This window comes from Triticum urartu, chromosome 3A (genome assembly GCF_056163025.1).
Source record: "Triticum urartu cultivar PI428250 chromosome 3A, HENAU_Tu73, whole genome shotgun sequence".
NCBI lineage: Eukaryota > Viridiplantae > Streptophyta > Magnoliopsida > Poales > Poaceae > Triticum > Triticum urartu.
The window spans coordinates 728,178,992-728,205,659 of NC_141875.1; the positions used below are offsets into that span (position 1 = coordinate 728,178,992).

Below are 26,668 nucleotides of genomic sequence, written 5' to 3' on the forward strand. Positions count from 1 at the left end.
GCATTTCTTGCTAGAGCGTGCTTTCTTGGCCCGTAGATAGATCTGGTTGGGCCATCTTTTTGATGCAAGTCTTCGTGTGGATCGTGTGCTGTCTTGTGTGCGGCGTCGTTTACCGCTCTATGTTGGCCATGAGGTCGTCTATCCGACCGGATGGCTGCTTTGTTTTTTGATTGCGGGGGCTCTAAGGCCTCCTCATCAAATTCGGGCAGTAGCTTTCGCTTCGGGTAGCTCTTTATGTGGCAACTGCCGCCATATTTGTCTGCGGTGTTGAGTACTTTGCTCCATCTGATTCTGAGTGCATCTTCCGCAGTCTTGAGATTCCGCTTCTGCTTTTTCAGGCTACCCGCAGTGGCGACGAGCCTTTTATTGAGGTTCTTATGCTCCAGGAACTTGTCCGGCGTGAGGTCATCCAGACTGTTATCTTCGCCGGGGACGGGTTGTTCGGTTTGGTTATCCAAGTTGCCTTGTTCGGACGGTTGCTCGATGCCATGTTCGTCGTCCGCTGGCTCGCCCTGCTCTGTGGCTGGGTCTGTATGGCCGCTGTTTCTGTCGAGACAGGGTTTGGAGCGGCGCTTACGCCGCCGCTTTACCTGCTTTTCTAGGGAACGATCCTTCGCTGCGTCCTTCTGTTCCTCGTCATCGCTTCCTTTTGGTGTGTCCACCATGTATACATCGTGGGATGAGATGGCTGTCCAGTGCCCTGTAGGCGCTGGTTCCTGTTCGTCTCCTGCATCGTCGTCCATACCGTCGATGTCTTCGGAGTCGAAGTCGAGCACGTCGGTCAAATCATCGACAGTAGCTATGAAGTGGGTGGTGGGTGGGTGTCGAATTTTTTCGTCGTCCGCATCCCAATCCTGCCGGTCATAATCCGGCCAGGACTCTCCTGACAAAGAGAGAGACCTTAGTGAATTCAGTATGTCGCCGAAGGGCGAGTGCTGAAAGATATCCGTGGCAGTGAACTCCATGATCGGCGCCCAATCGGATTCGATTGGCAGGGGCGCGGATGGTTTAGAGTCCGGAGGAGAGTCCGGCAATGTGGAGTCACGGGCCTCATGAAGGGTAAGGTTGGTGTTCGGCTCGATCGCCGTTGAGGCTGTAGCCTCCGCGGCGGGGTCTAACCACCCGCCCTCGGATGGCGTAGTTGGCTCTGAATTAAAGGTCGGAGCGGATGCAGGTGCGGTCTACCGGACACTGTTCGGCGGCAGAGCTAAATCATGCCCATCGAGACAGTGCGGCGCACTCGGCAAGGGCTCGAATCCGTCGAAGATCAAGTCTCCACGGATATCGGTCGTGTAGTTTAAGCTTCCAAACCTGACCTGATGGCTAGGGGCGTAGCTTTCAATCTGCTCCATATGGCCAAGCGAATTGGCCCGCAGTGCAAAGCCGCCGAATACAAAAATCTGTCCGGGGAGAAAAGTCTCACCCTGGACTGCATCGCTAACGATGATCGAAGGAGCCATCAAGCCTGATGATGACGACACAGAGGAACTCTCAATGAAAGCACCAATGTTGGTGTCAAAACCGGCGGATCTCGGGTAGAAGGTCACGGACTGTGCGTCTTGGCGGATGGTAACAGGAGACAAGGGACACGATGTTTTTACCCAGGTTCGGGCCCTCTCGATGGAGGTAAAACCCTACTCCTGCTTGATTAATATTGATGATATGGGTAGTACAAGAGTAGATTTACCATGAGATCAGAGAGGCTAAACCCTAGAAGCTAGCCTATGGTATGATTGTTGTTGTTATTGTCCTGCGGACTAAACCCTCCGGTTTATATAGACACCGGAGGGGGCTAGGGTTACACAAAGTCGGTTACAAGGAAGGATATCTACATATCCGTATTGCCAAGCTTGCCTTCCACGCTAAGGAAAGTCCCATCCGGACACGGAACGAAGTCTTCAATCTTGTATCTTCATAGTCCAACAGTCTGGCCAAAGGTTATAGTCCGGCTGTCCGGACACCCCCTAATCCAGGACTCCCTCAGAGGGGTTGACCCCCGACAATCATAGCTCCGCCTAAACACAACATTTGCATGTACTGTAGTACTAGACTTAATATTCATGTTTTAGTTTCATGTTCATTTTAAATATTGAACTGAGGACCATGGATGTATTACATTTTACTCCCTTCGTTCCTAAATATTAGTCTTTTTAGAGGCTTCAAATGGACTGGCACATACGGATGTATGTAGACATATTTTAGAGTCTAGATTCACTCATTTTGCTCCGTATGTAGTCACTTGTTGAACTCTCTAAAAGACTAATATTTAGGAATAGAAGTAGTATTTTTGAATTCATGTCATACATGCATGGTTTGGAAAAATAGATGCACTATACTTGTTGGATTGTTGTTGTGTTCGTGCGTGTCTCTCTCTCTCTGTGTGTGTGTGGTCATATGCTTGATACATACAAAGTTTTCTCACCTCCATATTGTTCATATTTTAAATTTGAATTTGCATTGGAAAACTTATTAGGGATACCATGAAATGTGAAATCCACGTTGAGATCACTATATCACAAACTCACTCTAATTCAACAACTCGTCATAAATCAATTACCACGTTGAGATTAGTATTTGCAAGGAAAATACGGGTATTGTAATACACATAGATTCGTTCGGCAATTTAAAAGGTTCCTTTCGTATTTTCGAATGGTAGGACCCAACGGCGTACCAGCCAGACCTTGGCTCGTGTTGATCCTAAAAAAACTGGGCTCGTGGCCTTCGGTGGCGTGCGTGGTATGCACATTAGGCAACCCCAACCAGTCGAGCCTCAGCGTTTCAAGTCGAAATATCTGGCGGCCAGAATTCCAGCCCTAGGAAATTCCCCTCATGTCCCCGGTCCATAATGACTACCGATGAACAACGGAGGGATGCTTTAGTAACTAGACAACGTTACCTACCGTGCCGACCACGGTTCAATTCCCTCGATCGCCGCTCGTCAAGGTCACCCGTCAACTGCATTGCCTAGTACTATTACTACTGCACCAGGATGAGCACAGAATTGAGCCTGTTTGTTCGTGCCTAGTACTTGAGTTAATATATCAGGCAATGCACTAGTACGGAGGGATTATCCTTTTACTCTGCATATATAACTTGTCTAAAGTCTAACTAAGCAAAATGTTTGACCAAATCCTTTCTTAAGAAATACAACAGGACAGATGTACGGCTTGAAAATTTATTGCATGATGCAGGTTATGATATTGTTTCGAATCCTGGATCTTAAATTCCAGAAAATCCAAAAGTGAGCATAAATTCTTGAAACTAAGCATGTTCCCGTGATATGGCACAAATATTACTTCGTAAGTTTTTTCTTCAATTTGAGACAAGCTGCTTATGACAAGTTGCACAAATGAAGAGCCAAGGTATTTTGGAACAAAGACCTGTCACGTTAAGGCGAACGCTTTCACTATTGAAACCGTGGGTGTTTACGTGCCGCCACGAGTCTCCGCTACTCATCGACAGGTGCCGTCCGAGCAAGCGTGTGAGTCGACGGGAGGCGTGCGAGCAGACCGCTGCGCCGGCTGTCAGGGAGGCGTGCGAGCAGACCGCTGTGCAGGCTCACCGGGAGGCGAGCCCTTTGACCAGGCTCCGCTGCCCACCGTCGTCCCAACTGCTCCCACTTTTAATGTCGCCGGCATCGCAGTTTAAAATCAACCCCGCACTACCCGGTATCGCTACAATCCTCTCTCTTCCTCTCCGATTCTCCTGTCGTCTACCTCCAACTAGCCTGACCTAAACGTACGCCATGCCGCATCACGATGGTCTGCCCTTAGTGTTCCAGTTTCCTGAGGAAGACACCCAGCCGGAGTCTCAAGAACATAAGGCGCTTTGGGACGAGCTTGAACTGGCCTTGCGGGAAGACGCCGCGCCTATCCCCACTCTCGTTCCGGCTCCCGTCGCCCCGACTGCGCCAGCACCCATCCCCATGGCATTGATGGGCTGGGAGCCGCACATTGTCGCCGAGCTTAATCCCACGGGGTTCCACGAGGTCCCCGCCGACTTTCACGCGCCCGTGCACCTGCCAGTGCATGCGCCTGCACGTGCACTGACGCGCACGCCCGTGCCGGTGCCTGTGCACCTGCCAGCGCATGCGCCTGCGCGTGCACTGACATGCGCTCCCGTGCCGGTGCCCGTGCACACGAATGTCTCTGTCGCGCCGTTGACAGCGCCTGTCCCCGCGCGGGTGCTAGTGCCCCCCTCAGCGGCATGGATGGCCGTCGTCGACCGCTTCCTTGCACCAACGCCAGTCGCCTCCTCCCGCCAGTTGACTCGCTCCGAAGTCGAGAACATTTTGGCCTTCCTTGAAGCTAGGCCAACGTCCAGGAGTACGCCAACAACAGCGCAAGACGCCGCCGTCGCCGTCGGTCAGTGGCCCGACGACACACAGAGCACGGCAGAGGAGCCGCTTCCCACCGCGAGACGCCCCCGCCGCCGCCGCGTAATCTAAATTTGCCATGAAAAACGTTCGGATTGCCATGCTTAAAATCCGAATGTTTATCATTTCCGTTTATTTTATATCGATCGTCGTATAATTTAAAATCGGAGTCAGACTGAACGAAATGTATGGTTTGATTGATTGAATGTTCTGCTAGAGCCGTATCAAATTAAATATAAAACGTCATCAAGCCACATGTATTCCTTGTCATCCAACGACCTAGACCGCTTCAATGTCGAGCGCTCAACACGTTTAGCATGCAATTAATTTCATGCCAAAATAGTGCTAATCACATGACAACACGCAAATAATATCCTAGTAGTTAATATCCGCATGTACTTAATATACTTCCAAATTAACGTGCATTGCACGTACACACTGACTAGTGCTGCTAGTACGTGAAACTGGTGCCGTGACTTGTGAACGCGTCCAGATATGGTCAACGGCAACATCGCCCGCGAGTTCTTCTTGTTTGCCCATGCGTCTAAACGCGGAAGGGGAGGAGAGGGAGAGCACACATGGAACCCACCAGTAAGTGAAGGCGAATAGTACTAAAAATAATATTACATGTTATCCATTAATTAGGCTGTGGTAATATAAAAACATTATGTGAACAAAGGGGGTACAACAAACATTGCTATTCTACGTATGCTGCCTATTGACGTGCGGCTTGAAGGCCCGGTCGCATGTTCGATCCTCATCCTTTATTTTTTAATTTGTATATGGGTCCAAATTTGTTTCATGACATGTGGGCCCCTCGGTGTGTAGTTTGTAGCACTTTAACTTGTGGGTCGAAATTTGTTCCATTCCAAGTGGACTATCGCTGTGTAGTTTTGTAGCTTATTTATAATAATTAAAGAGAACAACATAGTTTTTTCAATTATACCATGGTGCGACGTTGAAGGCGAGAAAGGACGTGCGAGAGAGCGATGACCGAGCCAGAGGGAAATCAACTAGGGGAGTTGCGTGGGTTGCAACGGTGTTTGGAGTAGTTGTGGACCGAATGCTACGAAAATATAATCTAAACCGACCGAAATAAATGCCTATCACAAATTAATCCAAGGTTCACTTGTAGAAAACGGAGTTTTAGCGCCGGTTCGTAAGGGCCTTTAGTGCCGGTTCCATAAACCGGCACTAAAGGGTGGGCACTAAAGGCCCCCCCCCCTTTATTACCCGTTCGGCACGAACCGGCGCTAAAGTGCCACCACGTGGCGTGAGGTCGCGCCCTGGTTTTTTTTTTGAATATTTTTTTTGAAAATTTTGGAAATTTTTTTTGATTTTTTTTTAATTTTTAATTTTTTGAATTATTTGATGATTTAGTCTCTAATCACCTCTCTTAACTGCTCAAGTGTGGATCACTCATTCCAAATTATCTAACTTCCCGACCGGTCACCCATCCCTCTCACTACTCCAGCCCGAGCATGCTTAACTTTCGGGTTCTATTCTCCTTCATTTCTGAGTCTGCACTTGTTGTTTTCCTGACATTAGTAAGATGTCAATCCTATTAACCCTCGGGAGTTTAGCTTGAGCATGAAGTCACACATTTCACCGTTTGAGTTTGAAACTATTATTTTAAAAAACAGTAATTATTTAGTAACGCTAATATTTCTTGAATAAGTTTGACCATAGTTTGACCAGATTTGACCAAAATTCAAAAAATTGAAATAATTATTTAGTAACACTAATATTCTTGAATAATTATGTAGTAACATTAATACTTCTTGAATAAGTAGTTTGACCAGATTTAACCAATTTTTTTTAAACAAACTGAAATTTGACCATATCTTTTTTTCCTTTTGGAATTTGAGGATTCTAAAAAATTCCAAACTGGCCGTTTTACATTTTCGTGCTGAATTTTTTGATATATTATACGTTTTTTCCGACATCGTATGCAAAAGTTATAGCCGTTTTACATTTTCCCTACACTTTTTGCAAAACATGTCCAAATTGTAGTTTTTAAATTTTCCTAACTAGTAGATGTAGTAATATAACTACCTCTCGAAGGATTTTATTTTTTGAAGTTTTTATCATTTTCTTTTGATTTTTTCAGAACTGAAATGGCGACACACCGGGGGGGGGGGGGGGGTAGAGTTTAAAAATTGCCCTATAGTGCTGGTTTGTGTCACAAACCGGTACTATAGGTCAGACCCCTTTAGTACCTTTAGTACCGGTTCGTGCCACGAACCGGTACTAAAGGTGATCGTGGGGCCCCGGCCTGACGCCAGCCTGCCACCACCCCTTTAGTACCGGTTCGTGCCACGAACCGGTACTAAAGGTTCAACACGAACCGGCATTAATGCAAATCCGTTCGAACCGGCACTAATGGTACCATTAGTACCGGGCCAAAATCAAACCGGCACTAATGTGCTTCACGTTTGACCCTTTTTCTACTAGTGGTTGGAGTGCCCCTTGCAATGTAAATAGCTCCGGCTTTGCGAGGGATGGAGAGGTAGTAGCTTCAACGCGTGAAAGATACGGTGTGAGAAAGCAAGGTCAATCGAGAGACATATAGATAGAGAGACAAAGTGAGTGTGGTCCGACATTCATTGAACAAATATATATGCTCTGGAGAGATATTGTCCGATTGAGCTTTTTGGCAAGGGTGAGGGCTGTAAGATAGAGCTTGAGAGATGATCCAGTCACAGACGTGTAGATATATTTTGTGCGTGGGAGGAAGCAAGGTCAACCGATCACATAGGGTCGCCGTGCGATCGAAAGAGTGAGACGGGTTGGATAGAGTGACCTAGATAGACGATGTGCGTGAGAGAGTATACAATGTGAATAGGTCGAATTGGGCTCAAACATGGTGATATATCGTTTTTGTCTGAGAAAGAGCGAGGTCAACCGAGACATACGGAGAGAGAGAGGGAGGGAGGGAGAGAGAGAGATTGAGTGAGCGTGGCCCACCATGAGGTCGAAAGAGTGGCGGCGGCTTGGATGGACTGACCTAGATAGACAATCTGCGTGAGAGAGTATAGAGTGTGTCAATCGAGGCCCGAACAGGGAGATATATCATTTGTGTGTGAAAGAAAACGAGGCTAAACGAGACTCAAATAAAGAGAGCGAGATTGAGAGAGTGTGGCCCGCCGTGCGGAAGAAAGAGTGAGACAGTCTCGAGGGAGTGACCTAGATATACAACCTGCGTGCGTGCGCACGAGGGGTTGGGGGGCTAGATAGGCAATGCAAGTATTTAGCGCGAGAGGGTGAGAGGGAGAGGGGAGAGAGAGAGGTTGGGGGGGCTAGATAGGCAATGCAAGTATTCCTGGCCTTAACAAGATAGGTCTCCCTAAATCGCGGTATGAGGGGAGACTGACTGGAAAAGGCACTCTTGGAAGAGACTCAATAATATGCAGGGACGGATATTCTTGGTCTCAAGCACACTACACAGTTCTACAGAACTCTACCTTGGTGACCCCGTATGTCGATGAACACAAGAACAGTCTGTGCTCCAAACACCCGGAACAGTGCGACGACTGGATTACATGTGAACACATCAGGACTTTCAGCAGTTGGTTGGAAACACGTCTCAGAGGTGACAACACTGTTTGTGATGAGTTGTACTTGTTGTCCAGGGCACCATCTTTGACTGTATTGACTTACAAAGGATACGAGATAAATGGGAATACATTTTACACGATCGCCCAAGATCAAAAGAGCACCAACCAAAACAGCGGTGTCCGCTTTGATGCAGCAACCAAGAGCGGAAAGGACACATATTATGGTTACATAGTGGACATATGGGAACTTGACTACGGACCTGATTTTAAGGTCCCTTTGTTTAAGTGCAAATGGGTCAATCTGTTAGGCGGCGGGGTACAGGTAGACCCACAGTACGGAATGACAACAGTGGATCTGAAAAATCTTGGGTACACTGACGAACCGTTCGTCCTAGCCAATGATGTGGCACAGGTTATCTATGTGAAGGACATGTCTACCAAACCGAGAAAAAGAAAAGATAAGGAAGCGAATACATCATACGATGAGCCAAAGCGCCACATAGTTCTTTCAGGAAAAAGGGACATCCTGGGAGTGGACGGCAAGACAGACATGTCTGAAGATTATGAAAAGTTTCATGAAATTCCTCCCTTCAATGTCAAGGCTGACCCAAGCATCCTGATAAACAATGAAGATTATCCATGGTTACGGCGCAATAAGCAAATGATACAAGCGAAGAAAAAGTGAAGACTTTCTCCCGCAACTATTATGATGATACCATGCCAAATTTGTAACATACGAACATGCTACCATTGTCCGTTTTGTACATGCACATGCTATGTGGGTGAAATTATGATACCACCCCAACTTTCAACTTTTTCAGAGTTCATTTGAAATGCTTTCATGTCTTATGCTTCGAAACTTTGATACTTCGAAAGTGATTGTCCATTTTCTACACGAAGTGCATCAAGTTTTTGTCGTAACCCTCTCTACTTTTTGGAACATGCTATGTGGGTGAAATAATGATACCATGCCAACTTTCAACCTTTTCAGAGTTCATTTTGAAATGCTTTCCAATTTCAGAGTCATTTAGCTCAAAGAATGAATTAATAGCAAACAGAATGAACTACAAAACTTTTATGAAAATAAAAACAATCAATTAAAATATTATGTTATGATCAACTAAAATAAAACTATAATATTCTTCAATAGCAAAAAGAATATAATTTTTGTGACCTAAAATCAAACTATAAGTATTTAATTGTAAGTATAAATAAAAAATAAATAGCAAAGAAGAAAAAAAATTCTATTTTTATAGTAAAGTTATTCATAAACTAGTGATTCACACAAATTTTTAAAAATTCAAATTTAAACTATTCAAAATTTAAAACTAATGGCACTAACAGAAAGTTTATAATTTTTGTGACCTAAAAGCAAAAATAAATCACTAAAAAACTGTAAGTATATAGTTGTAAGTAGAAATAAAAAATAAATAGAAAACAATTTCTATTTTTATAGTAAAGTTATTCATAAACTAGTGATTCACACAAATTTTTAAAAATTCAAATTTAAACTATTCAAAATTTAAAACTAATGGCACTAACAGAAAGTTTATAATTTTTGTGACCTAAAATCAAAAAGAAATCACTAAAAAACTATAAGTATTTAGTTGTAAGTATAAATAAAAAATAAATAGAAAAAAAATGCCTCCTACTGGGCCTCCACGGCCTGAATACGACTAGAAACCCTACATGGGCCAGGATTCAGGCCCGCAGAAGGCCCAATAGGCCCACAGGCAGTAGCACCTTTAGGCCCGAAAGCCTGCATTAGAGAGGAGCTCGAATGGGGAGGCACACCAGCACTTAGAAACCAGTGCCGGCGCCCTTCAGCTAGCTATGTGGGACTAAACTTTTGGGCGCGGGCCAGCACAAGGCCATTGGTCCCAGTTGGTGGCACCAACCGGGACTAAAGGGGGCATTGGTCACGGTTCGTGGCACCAACCGTGACCATTGCCTCCCTTTAGTCCCGGTTGGTGCCACCAACCGGGACCAATGGCCTTCGCTTCCCGCCCTTCCGGCTGCTGAAAATTGGCCTTTGGTCCCGGTTCGTCGCACCAACCGGGACTAAAGGGAGCATTAGTCCCGGGTCGTAGCACGAACCGGGACCATTGCTCTGGCTATATAAGCCAACACTTGTGAAATTTTGGCCAACCGCCTCCCATTCGCCCCGACGCCCCCAGGCCGTTCGTCGTCATCGTCGCCGCCCCGAGCCCGTCGTCGCCCCGCGCCATTGCCCCGCGCCCGCCGCCGTCGCCCCGCCCCGGCCCGCCGTCGCCCTGCCCTGCCCCGCCCTCTCGCCGCCCCGAGCCCGTACGTCGTCGCCCCGCGCCGTCGCCCCGAGCTCGTCGTCGCCCCGCGCCCGCCGCCGTCACCCCGCCCCGTCGCCGCCCCGAGCCCGGGACTAAAGGGAGCATTAGTCCCGGGTCGTAGCACGAACCGGGACCATTGCTCTGGCGATATAAGCCAACACTTGTGAAATTTTGGCCAACCGCCTCCCATTCGCCGCGACGCCCCCAGGCCGTTCGTCGTCATCGTCGCCGCCTCGAGCCCGTCGTCGCCCCGCGCCCGCCGCCGTCGCCCCGCCCCGGCCCGCCGTCGCCCTGCCCTGCCCCGCCCCGTCGCCGCCCCGAGCCCGTACGTCGTCGCCCCGCGTCGTCGCCCCGAGCCCGTCGTCGCCCCGCGCCCGCCGCCGTCGCCCCGCCCCGTCGCCGCCCCGAGCCCGCCGCCGTCGCCCCGCCCCGTCGCCGCCCCGATCCCGTCGCCGCCCCGAGCCCGTCGCCGCCCCGCCCCGTCGTCGCCCCGCGCCGGCGCCGGCCCTTTAGGTTGATGTTGATGATATGATGATGTTTTTTTTCTGTTGATGATATGATGATGTTTTTTTTCTGTTGATGATATGATGATGTTTTTTTCATATATGCATTTTTTCATATATGTATTAATTTTTTAAGTTGTTAGTAGATATCGATTTTAGGTTAGTGCATTTTATCACTGATTTTAGGTTAGTTGAGCCTCTTTAGTGCATTTTATGTTTGTTGCATTTTAGGTTAGTGCATTTTATGTTAGTGGAGAGGAAAAAGTAAAATAAGGAAAAGGAAAATAAGTAGAGAAAGAAGGAGAAGAAGAAGGAGAAGACGAGGAGAGGAAGAAAAGGAAGAGGAGAAGAAGAAAGGAATAGAGGAGGAGAAGAAAAAATAGAAAAATAATTATATTTTTTCTTCTCCTCCTCTATTCTTTTCTTCTTCTCCTCTTTTTTTTCTTCTTTTTTTTCTTCGATCTTCTCCCCCTCCCGATAGGAAAGTTTTATATAGAAAGTTACAATTTTAGAAAAGTTTTATATATGCAAAAATTACAATTTTAGAAAAAGAAGGATAGGAAAGAAGAAAATAAGAAGAGGAAAGAAAGAAGAAGAGGAGAGGAAAAGTAGAGAAGAAATAAATACGACCTTCTCCTCTTCTTTTTCTTCTTTTTTCTTCTTCTTATTTATTTCTCCTCTTCGAGGGGTCGAGGGTCGGGAACTAGGGTAGAGGGTCGAGGGTCGTTAAGAGGTTTCAAGTGTCAAAGTATTGAAGAAATCCATGCCTTCATCATTAGCCGGAAGTAACCAGGGCATGTTGGTACGAAGTTCTGCAAAGTTGTTCTGGAATGGAGTCCCGGATAGAATAATCCGCCTTTTGGTACGAATTCAGCAAAGGCCTTCCAAATAGCGATATTCGGAAGGCTCTTGTTGAACTTTGTACCAAAAAGCGAATTATCCTATCTGGGACTCCGTTCCAGAACAACTTTGAAGAGCTTCGTACCATCATGCACATGTTACTTTCGCCTAATGATGAAGACATGGTTTTGTTGAATCCTTTGACACTAGGCAACCTCCCGACCCCTCGGCGATCCTCTCGAACATGACAGGAAGAAGAGGGTCGTCTAGGGGTCGAGGGTTCCAGGGTCGTCGAGGGTTCGAGGGGTCGAGGATCGCCAAGGGGTCGAGAGAGGTTTCCTAGTGTCAAAGTATTGAAGAAATCCATGCCTTCATCATTAGCCGGAAGTAACCAGGGCATGTTGGTACGAAGTTCTGCAAAGTTGTTCTGGAATGGAGTCCCGGATAGAATAATCCGCCTTTTGGTACGAATTCAGCAAAGGCCTTCCAAATAGCGATATTCGGAAGGCTCTTGCTGAACTTTGTACCAAAAAGCGAATTATCCTATCCGGGACTCCGTTCCAGAACAACTTTGAAGAGCTTCGTACCATCATGCACATGTTACTTTCGCCTAATGATGAAGACATGGTTTTGTTGAATCCTTTGACACTAGGCAACCTCCCGACCCCTCGGCGATCCTCTCGAACATGACAGGAAGAAGAGGGTCGTCTAGGGGTCGAGGGTTCCAGGGTCGTCGAGGGTTCGAGGATCGCCGAGGGGTCGAGAGAGGTTTCCTAGTGTCAAAGTATTGAAGAAATCCATGCCTTCATCATTAGCCGGAAGTAACCAGGGCATGTTGGTACGAAGTTCTGCAAAGTTGTTCTGGAATGGAGTCCCGGATAGAATAATCCGCCTTTTGGTACGAATTCAGCAAAGGCCTTCCAAATAGCGATATTCGGAAGGCTCTTGCTGAACTTTGTACCAAAAAGCGAATTATCCTATCTGGGACTCCGTTCCAGAACAACTTTGAAGAGCTTCGTACCATCATGCACATGTTACTTTCGCCTAATGATGAAGACATGGTTTTGTTGAATCCTTTGACACTAGGCAACCTCCCGACCCCTCGGCGATCCTCTCGAACATGACAGGAAGAAGAGGGTCGTCTAGGGGTCGAGGGTTCCAGGGTTCTTCTCCTCTATTCTTTCTTCTCCTCTTTTTTTTTCTTCTTCTTCCTCTTTTTTTATCGGGAACGAGGGTCGTCGAGGGACATAGATGTAGTGTCATCGTTGTCGATATATACCCCCTCCCAATAGCTTACTATGATTAGGTAGCCAGTTCTACATTTGGCACTAATATATCCATCTGTCATGTTTGAATAATAATTGCCATGTTGTAAATATTTGTAGAAACTATGGACACCGCCCTAGACGAATCAACAAAAGAAGCGTTGTTGAGGGACATAATCGCAGAAGGAAGTGATGCCATCTCGTTGTTTCTCAACGAAACCGATGGTCTGGAAGGAGAGGGTGAACAAGCTGGCTACGGTGACCTAATGCCGGTGCAAGAAGAAGAACATGAGGACGGCTCCGGTGACCCAATGCCGGTGCAAGAAGGAGACCGTGATGACGGCTCCGGTGACCGAACCGAGTCCAGCCAGGTATATATATTAGTTAAGCCTATGCTGACTAGCTGATTGATGCATTCATTGTTTTGGTATGTACACATATTAATTAAGTCTTTGTTCTTTTTTCTAGCCCTCCGAATCGAGCACAACTTCGGTAAAGAGACGAGGCCCGAAGAAAAAGTTGAGCTCGGATGAAAAGTTTGAGATCATAGCAATCGCGCCCGACGGCCAACCTATTGAACCCCTCCGGACAAAGAGCGCATTTGTTGCTCAGTGCGGGGTTCTGGTTAGGGACAAGATCCCGATAAGCATCCAGCAATGGTTTAAGCCGGCTACAGAAGACCCTGAGGTCTCTTATGTCAATGATATGCAGAAAAATGATCTTTGGACTGAGCTGAAGTCAAATTTCACCCTACCGCCTGAGGATAATCCAGAGAACCCAGTTAAAGAGAAATTAATCAAGTCTTTTGCTCTGAAGAGGATGGCAGAACTATTAAGGAGGTGGAAGAAAGAGCTGAATAAGTTTGTCGAAAATAATGAGACACCAGAATTCAAGGGCAGATATGAGAAGATCAGAGATCACTGGCCCGCATTTGTGGCCCACAAGACATCGGAAAAGAGTCAGAAGATGTCGGCGACAAACAAGCAAAATGCTGCGAAGAAGAAGCTTCACCATCGCACGGGGTCAGGTGGCTACCTCGTAGCCCGGCCTAAGTGGTCCAAGACTGAGAATGATCTGGTTCATAAAGGGATCGAACCAGAGACAATTAACTGGCCAGACCATTGCCGGACTTGGTTCTTTGGGGCTGGCGGAACCCTGGACCCTGTAACAGGGAAGTGCATTTGAACGAACGATCAAATGGACATACCAGTCAGTAAGCTTAAGCAGTATATCGAAGCAGCGCAGGAAGGGACGTTCTTTCCAGACAGAGAGAACGACGAGCTCACAATGGCCCTCGGGAATCCTGAGCATCCTGGACGGACACGAGGCACGCCAGGCTCCATTCCGTGGAAGGTTGGGTTTCCGGACGCAGGCGGTTACAAATCCCATGAGAGGAGGAAAAAAGTGCAGCAGACCCAAATGCAGGCGCTGCAAGCAAGGGTAGACGCGATAGAGGAACGAGAAGCAAATCGCAGCAAACGTACTGCCGAAGCCTCCCCCGAAGCTACCCCGCCATCTCAGCGCAAAAGCAGCGTGGCTTCCACCGAGCTGCTTCAGCCAGAGCATGCCTTGACGGCTCCTGCCAGCTATCCCGTGGATGCTATAACGGAGTCTCAAAATTGCCACCTTATGACGCAATGGATGAATTTGAAGGTCAAGGCGGCTGTTGGCTCTGTTTTTCCTACTGAACCCGGCACAACTTTTCACTGCCGGCCGATTCCAGAAGGATATGGTAGGGTGATGGTGGATGAGATAACGGAGGGATTTGAGGACCTCCAGCTTGACCACCCTACCGGTGAAGGGGAGACTCGGCTGGGGTCTGCTCTGAAGACTCCATGCCTATGGCGGAAGGAGCTCATCAACCTTCCGAACTGGACGCCACCGCCTCCTCCTCCTCCTCCGGCGAGTCAGGGCACTCCGCCTCCACCGCCTCCTCCTCCGGCGAGTGACGATCAGGGCCCTCGGCCGGCTCCTTCTCCGGCGCGTGGTGGCACTCCGCCTCCTTCTCTGCCTGCGCCGACGCGCCTGAGCAGCCAGCCTCCTCCTTCTCCGCCTCGTCAGCAAGGGCGGAAGAGACCTGCCGCCGCTCCAGCTGCTCCGGCGCGTCGTAGTCCTTCTCCTCCGCCTCTTAAGCAAGTAAAGAAGACAACCGCTACATCTGCTCGGTCGGCGTCTAGCAGTACAACCAGAGGCGGGAGGACATACAGATTCGGTCCTTCTCTGAAGACTCCAGAAAAGTTACCATATGAGAGGACCCTGGAGGAGAACGCCGAGATCGCGCGAGAAGAAGTGAGGAACTTCTTTGAAGGGGTGAAAGCAAAGAAACATCCACCTCCGGAGGAGAAGGTAGATCGGGTGAAAGTGAAGCGCACTCTGGCTGCCCTGACAAAACCACCGAAGTCTGATCCGCCGAAAGGAAACTATGACCGCATTATTGGAAAGGAATTTGCCGAAGCGGAGCGGTCGGGAAGTACTGTCAGTGATCAAAGGCTGAAAGAACGACGAGCTGGGAAACAAATTGCCCAGCTCGGCGAACAAGCAAAGCAATCGTGCCCCCCGCTCAAGGTGCCTAGCCACAACGTCGCTAATGATCTGAGGATGGTGCCCGGTTATAGCAATCTTGCAGATTACCTGCCCGACGAAGTACATTATGAACCCATGGACGTGCAGATACAAAGATACGAGTACGGGAAGCCTCTCGTCAAAGATGAAAGATCTCTATCAACGATGATGCGAAGATTGCATGATTGGTACATGAAAATCTGCAGAGACTATGGGGGGAGGAGTACTTTGTATGTGAAAGTTAAAAAGGAGCATGACCTCGTTGGAATTGATCTGTTGCCTGTTCCATTTGAGGAGTTCTATCAGTTTTTCAATCAATTGGCCCTCGATAAAACAACGGTCGCCTGCTACTGTCTGTAAGTAGTACTACTTTTGTCATTAAGTTTCTCTATATAGCTTAGCTCTTTCATTGCATGTATTTATAATCATCCTCACTATATTATGCAGATTGAAGATCGCCGAATTGAAGAAAAGACAAGTCGGTGATATTGGGTTCATTAACACATATCTCATAGATGCAACTGAGGTTAAACTTCATGCCGCAGCTACCGAGGCCAACTTGCTACGATCGTTCGTAATAAATCAAAACAAAGATATAATACTCTTTCCTTACAACTTCAGGTGAGTGTTACTGTCTTGTGCGTATTCGGTTTCCCTTATATATTAGTCAAGGTTATAGTAATGTAATTGATGAGTTATGCATGTGTGTGCAGTTTTCACTATATTCTCCTAGAGATTAAACTTGAGCAGGGAGTAGTAACCGTCTTAGACTCTAAACGAAAAGATCCCCAGGACTATGCGGACATGACTCAAATACTCCAGAAGTAAGTTAAATCGATCATTATCCACCATATCAGCAACTTTGTTCATTTCCTGATATCAAGTAATTGTTTTCTTTGTCCGGCAGGGTTTGGAGAAAATTCACCAAAACAGTTCCGGGACTGCCGAAGGAGCTGGAATTTAGACACCCGAAAGTAAGTACTATAGTAGCATGTTCCGCGCATCTCCTAGTGATTCAAGCGCTAGTTTCATCAATACCATTTAGCATTCTTGCTTATCAGTTTGATTGACCTCTATTTCTTGTAAAGTGGTTGTGGCAGGAATAAGGGAATGATTTATGTGGATACTACATCTGCGAGTCCATCCGCCACACGACCTGTGAGCGGGGCGGGTACTCTAACGAACAATATGAAGTACGTAAATAACAACATTCACAATTTTATTTTATTACCATCATTTGTGTTGAGTTTCATTCATTCATATATATATGTATTGACCCCCTTCTTCAAATTAGATGTTTCGGAAGCGGGATGAACTCCTAGCACCAGCTCGCATGCGAGCAATTCAAGAGGAATTGGCGGCATTCTTTCTTGACCACGTGATCCCTGAAGACGGAGAATTCTATGTGGACCCTGAGTCCGTATGATTATATTTGTAAGAGATGATTATTGTATGTATGTAGCCGATAGTGTCAGATAGATATACGAGAACTTGTTGTTCGACCAATCTCTCGGAGAAGGATAGGTGGTCGATATCACTTCTCTCTGTATGCATATATAATCATGACGATCTTCTGTTTCCTTCGTTTGCTTACTAGCTAGCCAGCGTGTCTAGTCCTCTCTATACGTATGTATAGTACGTAGCATCGACCAAGCACGGACATAATAGAGGACACTTCTCTCTATTAATTATAGCTAGCTAACACAATATATGAAACACCTAAATTAACCCCCCAAAACCCCCAACCCCCCCCCCCCCTTCAAAAAAACAAAAACCCCAGCCACAGAAATGCTGACGCGTGGATGCCTATTGGTCCCGGTTGGTGCCACCAACCGGGACCAAAGGGTCTCCTGACTGGGCTCTGCGCACTGCCCACGTGGAGAGCCTTTAGTCCCGGTTCTGGATTGAACCGGGACTAAAGGGGGGAGGTATTAGTACCGACACTTTAGTCCCGGTTCCGGAACCGGGACTAAAGGCCCTTACGAACCGGGACTATAGACCCTTTTTCTACCAGTGGTTGTGCAAGAGATAGGTGGGTCTCTTCTCGGCATCGGTGCACTTGACGGTGAGCCAGCCATCCTTGAGCCGATGCAGATCACATTTGTTGGGATGGAGGGGATGCGGTGCCCACCGCGGTCGGAAGATGTAGTAAGAATAAATATTTTTTTGTGTGTGATGGAAAAAGAGCTGTGTTAATCAAGCAGCAGGCAAGTCCGCCTTACAAATATTGAGCACATCACCAGGTCCAGATCTAAGCCAAATGGTTGTACGCCTCTCCCTTCCACCAAAGTTGGCCGTGTAATGGCTTCCATTATTTTGCTCCCATCTAATGTGCTTGATTAAAAACCCCGGTCCAGGACGAAGACTAGCCTAGATTTCTTCAATCAGCATAGCACACGCTGATCTATCTACGTCCGCACCTTGAATGAGCTTAGCTGTGTGGCCTCCAGGCAGTCCAACTCAACAACAATTAATCGGCAGCGTTTGTCCATTGGAGAGCAAGATGGATCCCTTCTCTACATGCTTCAAGTTCCGCCTGCAGCGGCGATGTACAGAACCGCAATTCCATAAATTGATGATAATTATGATCTCCCCCTCCGGAGTACTGCAGAACCATTCCGGCACTTTTACCCTCTCCCCTATTTCCTCTTGTCTTAACAAGTAAACTTGAAACTCAACATGAAGCAACACGTTGCATTGAACAGTATGTCAAAACCTACCTATGTGTCTTGCTTGTGTCCCCCCACCCCACAATTGTATACCCATTTCTCAGTTCATTTCATGGGTATTCAGCCGAATACCCATTGTTTCTCCAAAAAGAATTATGTACACACGTAGTATATAACCTTTTTTTCTGATAAGAAGTATACAACAAGGTACATGTATGGAAAAAACGAAAATGGCAGGTTATTCAAGCATTCATCCCAAGCCCAATGTAAGGAGTAGCCCACCCTGTTTCTGGCCTAGGAAAATGAAAACCCAAGATAAGGACTAGCCCACCCACCACCTCCTGTTCCTCAAGCCCAATTAGGGAATCCTCCTTGTTCGCACGAGACCAGTTCGGCGTTTCCACCACTGGCACAATTCGAACCCTAGACACGGTACAGCGGCGCGGCAGCGCCCGCGCGCGCAGGCGAGCGGCGTTGCCTTCCTTTATTATTAAAGAAAGCGTTCTTCGGCGCTCTGTTGGCTTCCTATTTCAGTTTACTGAACAACCAGTAGCATGACTTCATGATTGCTCCTGAGGATTAATTGATGACTAGGGAGATGTGGGCGGCAAGGAAGTTAGACTAGGTTCTAGTTAATCTTAACACTGTTCGCATGCTTGTCTAGATTGCTTACCTAAATCCAGTTTAGTACTACTCTGTTTTTTACATTGCGTTTTGTTCTCTAGCTCTGCAGTGCTAACTTCGCAGAATTATTATTTCCCTAGCATATTTCATTTGCTAAGAACCGACTCTAGTACTCAGTACATGGCTTTAAGTTTATAATCCACACGTAATCATGGCTTTAAGTTTGTACATGTCCGTCATGCTTCTAGTTAATGCTGGAACTAAACACGTTGTTTCTACTGAATAATTTGAATGCGTGTCCACACATAGGATAAGAAAAGAGGGCCTGTGCTGGGGTAAATTGACTCTCTGTCCTGAAGTAGAACTGCATTTCATCATCCTGCCCATGTTGATTGCATCTCAATTATGTACCCTAAATTGTTTGTGAATCGTTAGTTTGCAATAGAAGGTTTTCTTTAAATTTTAATCACCTCTTCTTCAAACGATTGGACATGTATTCAACCAAAGAAACCGCTTTCCAATTTGTAGCATGTCAAATGATAATCAAGATTTTTAGCTTACCAATACAGCAGTCCAGTTCAATTCTGTTAAACGAAAACATCTGCCTTAACTCCCATCTGTCGGTTGGTTATTCGCTGTTTTACTATGAACAGGCTAATTACTCAGTGCACCATTTTATTTCTGCATGTATTGCAGTTTTAGTTATGTGTAGCAGAATCCACACTAATTTAGGCTCCCTGTATTCTGAAAATGCTAGGACAGCTTAATCTGGATTTTGAAGCAATGCGTACCTGTAAAAAGGCCAGGGCGGAAGCTACATCTGTTGTGAGTTCGGATAGACTGAGCAGTCTACCTCCAGAGATAAAGGGCGACATCCTCTCCCGTTTGAATGTTGAAGAAGCTGTTAGGACTAGAACCTTATTAAGTACTTGGAGGGATGCTTGGGGTAATATGCCAGAGATATCTCTGCGCGAAGAAAATTTCACACGAACCAAGTTCGTTACGTTGGTTGATATGGTGCTATTACTCCACAAGGGAACTATAGAAGAGTTTGATATTTCAGGCAACAAAACTTACCATGATGAGTTCGGTAGGTGGATGCTCATGCTGTCAAGGAGATCACCAAGATCAGTTATAATCAAGTTGAACTCAGGGCCAAGGTATAGGATTCCCTCATACCTCTTTTCTATCGGCGGTCTGGAGTCTCTGGACCTACAAAACTGCATCATCAGCTTGCCCCGGGTATTCCAAGGTTTCAAGAGCCTAACTGACCTCAACCTGGAAAATTTCTCCTCTACAGACATGGATATCCAAACATTGATCTCGTCCTGCCCTGTACTGACTGATTTGATATTAACTTCTGTGGAGGGCATCTGCTGTCTAAACATTCAAGCTCCTAAACTGGAATTTCTTAATGTTGAAGGGGAGTTTGAAGACATTAAGTTGGATGCTCCTAATCTGGAGGTGGCCATTTTCTCTCTTGATCACAAAGCTAAAGCATATCAATCTGTTCCAATTGCACATGACAAGGGTTATTGGGAAGCCTAAGTGACGTAAAAACACTTTCAGTTAGTGGCTCTCTTCTCCGGAAGGTGAGGTATTATTAGCTCCAGCATTACTATGGCCTTCTTGTGCCTTTTTACTAATCTATGTTACCATTTCCTTTTTCTTTTCGTGTTGCAGTATCTAACAAAAGGATGTATAGTTACGAAGTTCCCTGTCATGTTTCATCGCCTGGAGAATATTTATCTTGGCATATGCATTTGGGACCAGAGACAAATCTCGGCAACTTGTTCATTGTTTCAGAATGCCCCTAACTTAAAGATGCTTGAGCTATGGGTACGTATGCCCCTGTAAACCCTCTCCCTTGCTCGGTCACCCAATCCATATTAATTCGTTGTGTTTACGGCTAATGGGTTCTACGGAGTTTGCAGCCCAGTCTGATCCTATCATGGGAGAAAAACAACGCGAAGACTGGGAAAATGGCGCAACGAGGACAACATATACACACGTGGTCGACGAACGAGATTACTGAAGCGGACACGCGGTGGAACTGATCGAATTGCTGTCAGTCCGTCATCAGATTTGTTTTGAATTTGATCAAGATTTCCCTTCGTCACTCTGCTCGTCAATCTGCCTCCCGGGTCGCTCCTCCAGGCGACTCCGGAGGTCTTCCCAGCCGCCACTCGAGAGGCCACCCGATCCTCCTCCCTTCCTCCCGCCGCCGTCAGAGGACGCCGCCGGCTTGCGCCCGGAGGCCGACGGCGGTGGCGGGGGCTCTTCCTCCCTCCCGCGTTTCAGGGGTGGCGATGCCCCAACATGCATGGAGGTATGGCCGATCTAAAAGCGGCGGCGATGGCTTCGACGGCGGCGGCGGTCGGCCCTGCCTCGGGCCATGGGCGGCTGTTGCGGCGGCTGGCCTGGATCGGGCGGCGGCGCGATGTGGTCTTCGGCGGCATGTCATCTGGCTTTAGATCGGCGACGGCGTCGAGGACCTGGTGGACTGCTTGGCGGCACATGGCAGATCTATTCTGGCCGCTGTAGCTAGTGGTGGTGGTCATCTTCTTCGTCGGAGGTGGCCGACCAGAGACTTGGTGATTCGATCTCGAGATCCATCATCTAGTCCCGGCTGCGAGTTAGGGAGACATAGTTGCCGGTGAAAACCGAGCCGATGGCAGGCGATGGCGGCGTTCTACGCCGTTACCTTGATGAAAGCATCGTCGTGTAACTACTGTCGACCAACTCATGCTGCTCCGGGGGAAACCCTAAGACCTGGTGTTCCAGATCGGACGATGGCGGCACTGCGGTGTCGTTTCTCTCTTGGGAGCATCGTTTATGGAGCAGAGCTGGAAGTCAGAGGCAGGAGGTGGAGCGGCTTCGTCTTGCACGGAGCTTCGGTGAAGATGTCAAGTCATGCCTGACCGATAGGTGCTACGCTTTGTCATGCCTGGTCAGCAGGGGCTACGCACGACAAATATTCCAAAGACTTCAAGCTGTGTCGGCTGGTGGTACTTGGCAACATGGTGCTGACGTGTATCAGTGACGACCGTGACGTGCTCAGCTGTTTGCGCGCAGGGAGGAGGTGCCGTTGGGCGCCATGATGGCTCGACGATAGCTGGACCAAGCAAGGTTGATGCATCAGTGCAGTTCTGAAGATGGAGCGGTAGCAGTTGGCGGCGGTGGCCATATGAGAGCACGCCGGACCGGTGAGACCATGCCCGGCAGGCGTCCTGGATGAGACCTCAGGTCTTAGATGTTAGGTTTGGCTACGATGTCTGTTTGGTATTAGGCCCGGACTATCTGCGCCCCTTCATCAACCGGATAGGTGTAGCGACAGTTTGTTACTTAGACGGCGGCTTTAGTCTTACTATTGTATTACTTTGTAAGGTCTTGTGAGAATAATTAATAAAATCGCCTTATGCATCGTCCAGATGCAGAGGCCGGGGTTATCCTCCTTTTCTAAAAAAAAATGGGTTCTGAGAAAATAATTAAAATGCAGAGTTAGCCTAGGATCACATGGGAGCAGTATCAGGATCAGGCTAGCATTCAAGAGCTTACCCGGGAAATGCAAATGGACCATCTCGTAACGGCCAATGTGAAACATTTTGGGGGTCTGAACTATGAAGTCGATTTCGTGGCAAAGCTACTGAGCTGGGCACCTGTTTTGGAAGAGGTGAAATTAGAGTGAAAGGGTTAAACAGACCGCAGCATGGTTCTTACCAAGCTATTAGCTCTGCCGAGGGTGTCTCCCGGAGCCAAGATCATTGTTACATGATAAGTATGCTCCCTCATCACTTTGCCAATCTAATTTGCTGCGGGTAGAATTATTTTGGCTCTGTTTATGCAAATGTACCAACTAGGGCTAGCTGGTGGTTATATATAATGTATGGGTGCATTTGACCCGAATCATCAGGTAGAGGTAGTGTGCTTTGTTGAGAACATCCGGTGGGACGGCATCAGTTTAGCTTGTCCAGTTCTGTCCCTGTGTTGTTAACTTGTTATATGACAATATTGTGCTTCTAGTAAATATGTGTCCTTCAGAAGTGATCACATTTATGAAGGCACCTTCATGTTGTGTCAACAAGACTGAATCAAAGACACCAAATGGTACCTTAATTTTTTACTTTATGCATGTGCATGTAAGAAGCCTGCAGTTTTGAGATCAAAGCAACACATGCCTGAATCAGTACACCTTTGGAAATCAAAGAATTATCAGAATGGTTTACATTGGTTTCATGATGAATGAATGTTCGGTATAAGGGAAATCACCTGGTTTTAATATGTTGCTTCAATATTATTCACTGTGGTTTCTCGTATTGAGGTGAACAGGAACCAGGTTTTTACTTAAAATAATTCTAAAGAATTCAAAACTATTGATTCAGGTGTTAATCAAATATCGCTCTTGGAATAAGCTGCAGCTACTAGCCAGTTATTCTTCAGCCATGGCCGCATCTCCATGTCTACATTTCTATACGTCCGAAATTAAATGGCCATGTATGTATTTCATTTATATATACTCATGAAATAGTTCACTCGTGGCAAGACACATATACCTCTTCTGTCACATGGGCCTAGCTCGAGAGGTAAATTTCTTTCCTTTTAGAAGTATGCTTGTATTCCTATCACAGAAGAGCACAAGAACCAGATCACATACAATCAGACACTCGGTCTCACACGATCTTTCTGGACACCCCACACGTCCCAGGACATTGGTACGTACGAGACTTCTCCTCCTTTTCCTACTACAGTTGAGAGTCACTCCAGAGAGATCATCCCCGGCCCTATCCTAGACCCTCTCTACCGGCAGCGGTCGTCGGAGAAGTGATGGGGAGGTGCTAGGTGTGTTTTTGTACATAGTAGCAGTAGGTTCAGTTTCCACTCTAGTGTTGGGTCTGATTCCTAGGTCTAGTGTTGTGCCGAGGAGGATCGTGCCGCCTGCGCAAATGAGCATCGTGTGGTGGCTAGCGGCAATGTTCTGGTTGATGGCGGTGGCGTGGTACTACTCACTGCTTCATGATTCATCCTTGGCACATCCTTTAATAAGCTCATTTGGTGCCGTAATTTGGACAAGGATTCGTCCCCTTCCTCTGTTGCTTCAAGCCGCAATGGGGGTGGATGGAATGATGGTGATGCAAGGATATCTAGTTCTTGCAAGTGGGTTCGAAGCATATCAGCAGCGGCAGTTGATCTGGTGGAGCAACGGCGCCCGCTGGCTATCGGTCTTCCACATCACCCCGCTGCCCCGTCTGGTTGAATGACGGGTGTATATTTCCTCCCAAAGAAAGAGCTATAGGAGAGGCAGATGCATCTTCTATCCAAAGTTCAAAGCGGTTCCAAGCTATTGTGATGGTCTCGTCACCGCAAATGGTGCGTCCCTGCTGCCGGCGAGGCTACATCAAGGAATAAGATGTTGTGGACCTGGTTGCAATTTCCAATTCCAGTCTAGGGTCCTTCTTGTAAAAGCCAAGGGCTTAGGTGTTATTTTTGTTTTATGTGAGTCCTTGTGTGGGCTTTGTGATGTAACCGCTAACCTCTAGGCCTGTCATGGCCTTTCTTCTAAAAAAACGTCCCAGGACATTTCAAAGAGCACCTTGAAACAAACATAAATACACCTAGATCCCTGGAGATGTTTGACATCCTCGCTGGACTTAACAAAGAGATCCATGTAAGAAAGTAAACCGCAACTTGGACCAAGAAGATCATCTTGTTTAGGCGTGGCCACATCTCCGCCGTTGCTATCCTCCTTTTCTTCACACCGATGCCGAATGGGAATGGATTCACACATGCATCCAGGTAACCTACTTGAGCCTTCACCAATTGTGGCTTTGATTGCCGCAAAATGTGTCCCATCTTGAAGGAAGGGAACTGGGATCCGGTTCTGGTGCCGCGGCCAGGCCAACTGCCCGGGCAAAGCAACCCCCAAGCACCAACACAAGGAGGAAGGATGAACAACATCAACATGATCGAGCCAACAAGGAAGAAGAGGACACCCACTCTTCTCAGTCCAGCGAGAAGTACCCGCCTCCGGCCAGATCCAGCCGAACACAATGCCCATACCCCTCGACCTCCACCAAATCTGGGGAAACCCCTCCCCGCTAGCTCCTCAACGATGGCCAGAGCACTAGCTGACCGCGAATGGAACCTGGGGAAGCTTATACCGACGCAACACTGGCACAATGGCCTCACTGGCGTCTCCCTCAACCCTACACTCTATAATAACCATTGTGCCTCGTCCATCGTCGCCCCCACCTCCGTTCACCGAGAGGCAGGAAGAGGCGAGAAATCCGTTAGGTCTTCATAATCTGGAGTAAAAGGATTCGAACCTTTGCATGCAGATGGATTCGGTTGCCGGAGACCCTCTGCGAGTCACCTCTCTTTCGCCCGTTTTTGCCAAGAAACAAGAGGGTTCATACCTCGAGAGGGAAAATTGGAAAGGAGATGTCTTGTGTTGTACCTGCCTAATATAACGTCTCTACATGTACACACGATTTTGAGCGTCCCTAGAAAGCTTCTCATCCCATGTAAGACACGCTTGCAAGCGTGTCTACATGGTTGGGACGGTCCGTGGGGATACGCTCCAAGGAAACTTTATTAAAGTTGCCTAGAGATTGAACAATACGTCCCTAATTAAGTATGAATTGAGCGTGTCTAGTGACTGTTTTGTTGTAGTGCCGACGCCTCCAAGCCGGACGAAAACCATAGGCCGAACACCACCGGACGCTCGTCCGCCCTTCAGAAGGAGGACATCGACTATGGGCTCCCAGCCATGGAATCGAGGGGGAGAGGGGGAGGGGAGGGAGGGCCCCGCCATGGCCGGTGTGGCGAATGACGAGGAACGAGGTGGACGCCTTAGTCGGGGTGGCAAATGTCGGGAGGGGTGGACGCCGGCGCTGTAGTGGCGCTCGGCAGGCTTGAGGGAGGGAGAGAGCACCGCTCAGTAGAGGGAGAGCGTCGAGGAGATCAATGTTCAAGATGGTCAATAAAAGTATATATTGTCGAGCTGATACTTTGCTTCTTCATCATCCACATCATTTGGAGTTTGAAAACCTAGTGCATTGAGAGAAGAGCGCGAAAACCTAGTGTCACCTTCAAACCACAAAATGAAGCCAAAAAGATGTAGATACCCCTGACCTCATGGTAACCTTTCTATTTCAATCGGGATTATCACATTTCATTATTGAACTTGGCCAGATAAATTGCTTGCTACAAAGCTTTGTGCACAAAGTGGGACATGACCTTATCGTCGGCCTTATGACTTGGATTCACTAAACATCCATGCACCAAATGCGGCAAGAGCCGTGGGCGATAAACAACCTTGCACCATAAAAAAATCATGGAACTTCTTTTCATTGTTTTCTGATGACCGAAAGTGGGGAAATAGTCCGAAAATCCATATCTGCACCTGCGCTGACGAAAAAAATTAAAACAAATACTAGAAAAATTAAAAAAATTCTAATTTTTTTGTGCGGTAGAAAATTTGATGCGTGAGGTCCGCTCCAATTTTCAAGTCATTTGGACATACGAGGAGCTCTCAGCAAAAAAGACAAATTGGGCGTCTGTAAAAATGTTTACTGTTCATGTACTGTTTTGGCCCGATTTGTCTGTTTTGCTGAGAGCTTCTCAGATGTCCAAATGACTTGAAATTTGAAGTGGGCCTCACGCATCAAATTGTCTACGCACAAAAAAACTTGGAATTTTTTGAATTTATTTCGAATTTTTTACGAATTTTTTCTTGCCAGGTGCATATGAGTCTGGGCCCCGAAACGCCCAACTCGAAATAGTGAAATAGTCATGCTTCCCGTTCTATAGACAATAGAGTCCGGAATCCGCGAAAAAAATTCTACGTAGTGAACAAAATATGCTTCCAACAAAATTCTACGCACAAAATATTTTTTTTGTTTTTTTAGGGGTTCCAACATCCAACCCAGTATATGGCCCAGTCTCTCCATAAGCCCAATTCTGAAATC

The 26,668-nt window shown here is 47.2% G+C and overlaps 1 pseudogene; it reads left to right on the top strand.

Annotated features, from left to right (window-relative positions):
• The first annotated feature begins 19,484 nt into the window (after positions 1 to 19,484).
• On the top strand, positions 19,485 to 22,476 carry LOC147982282 (F-box/FBD/LRR-repeat protein At1g13570-like; annotated as a pseudogene).
• Positions 22,477 to 26,668: the final 4,192 nt, after the last annotated feature.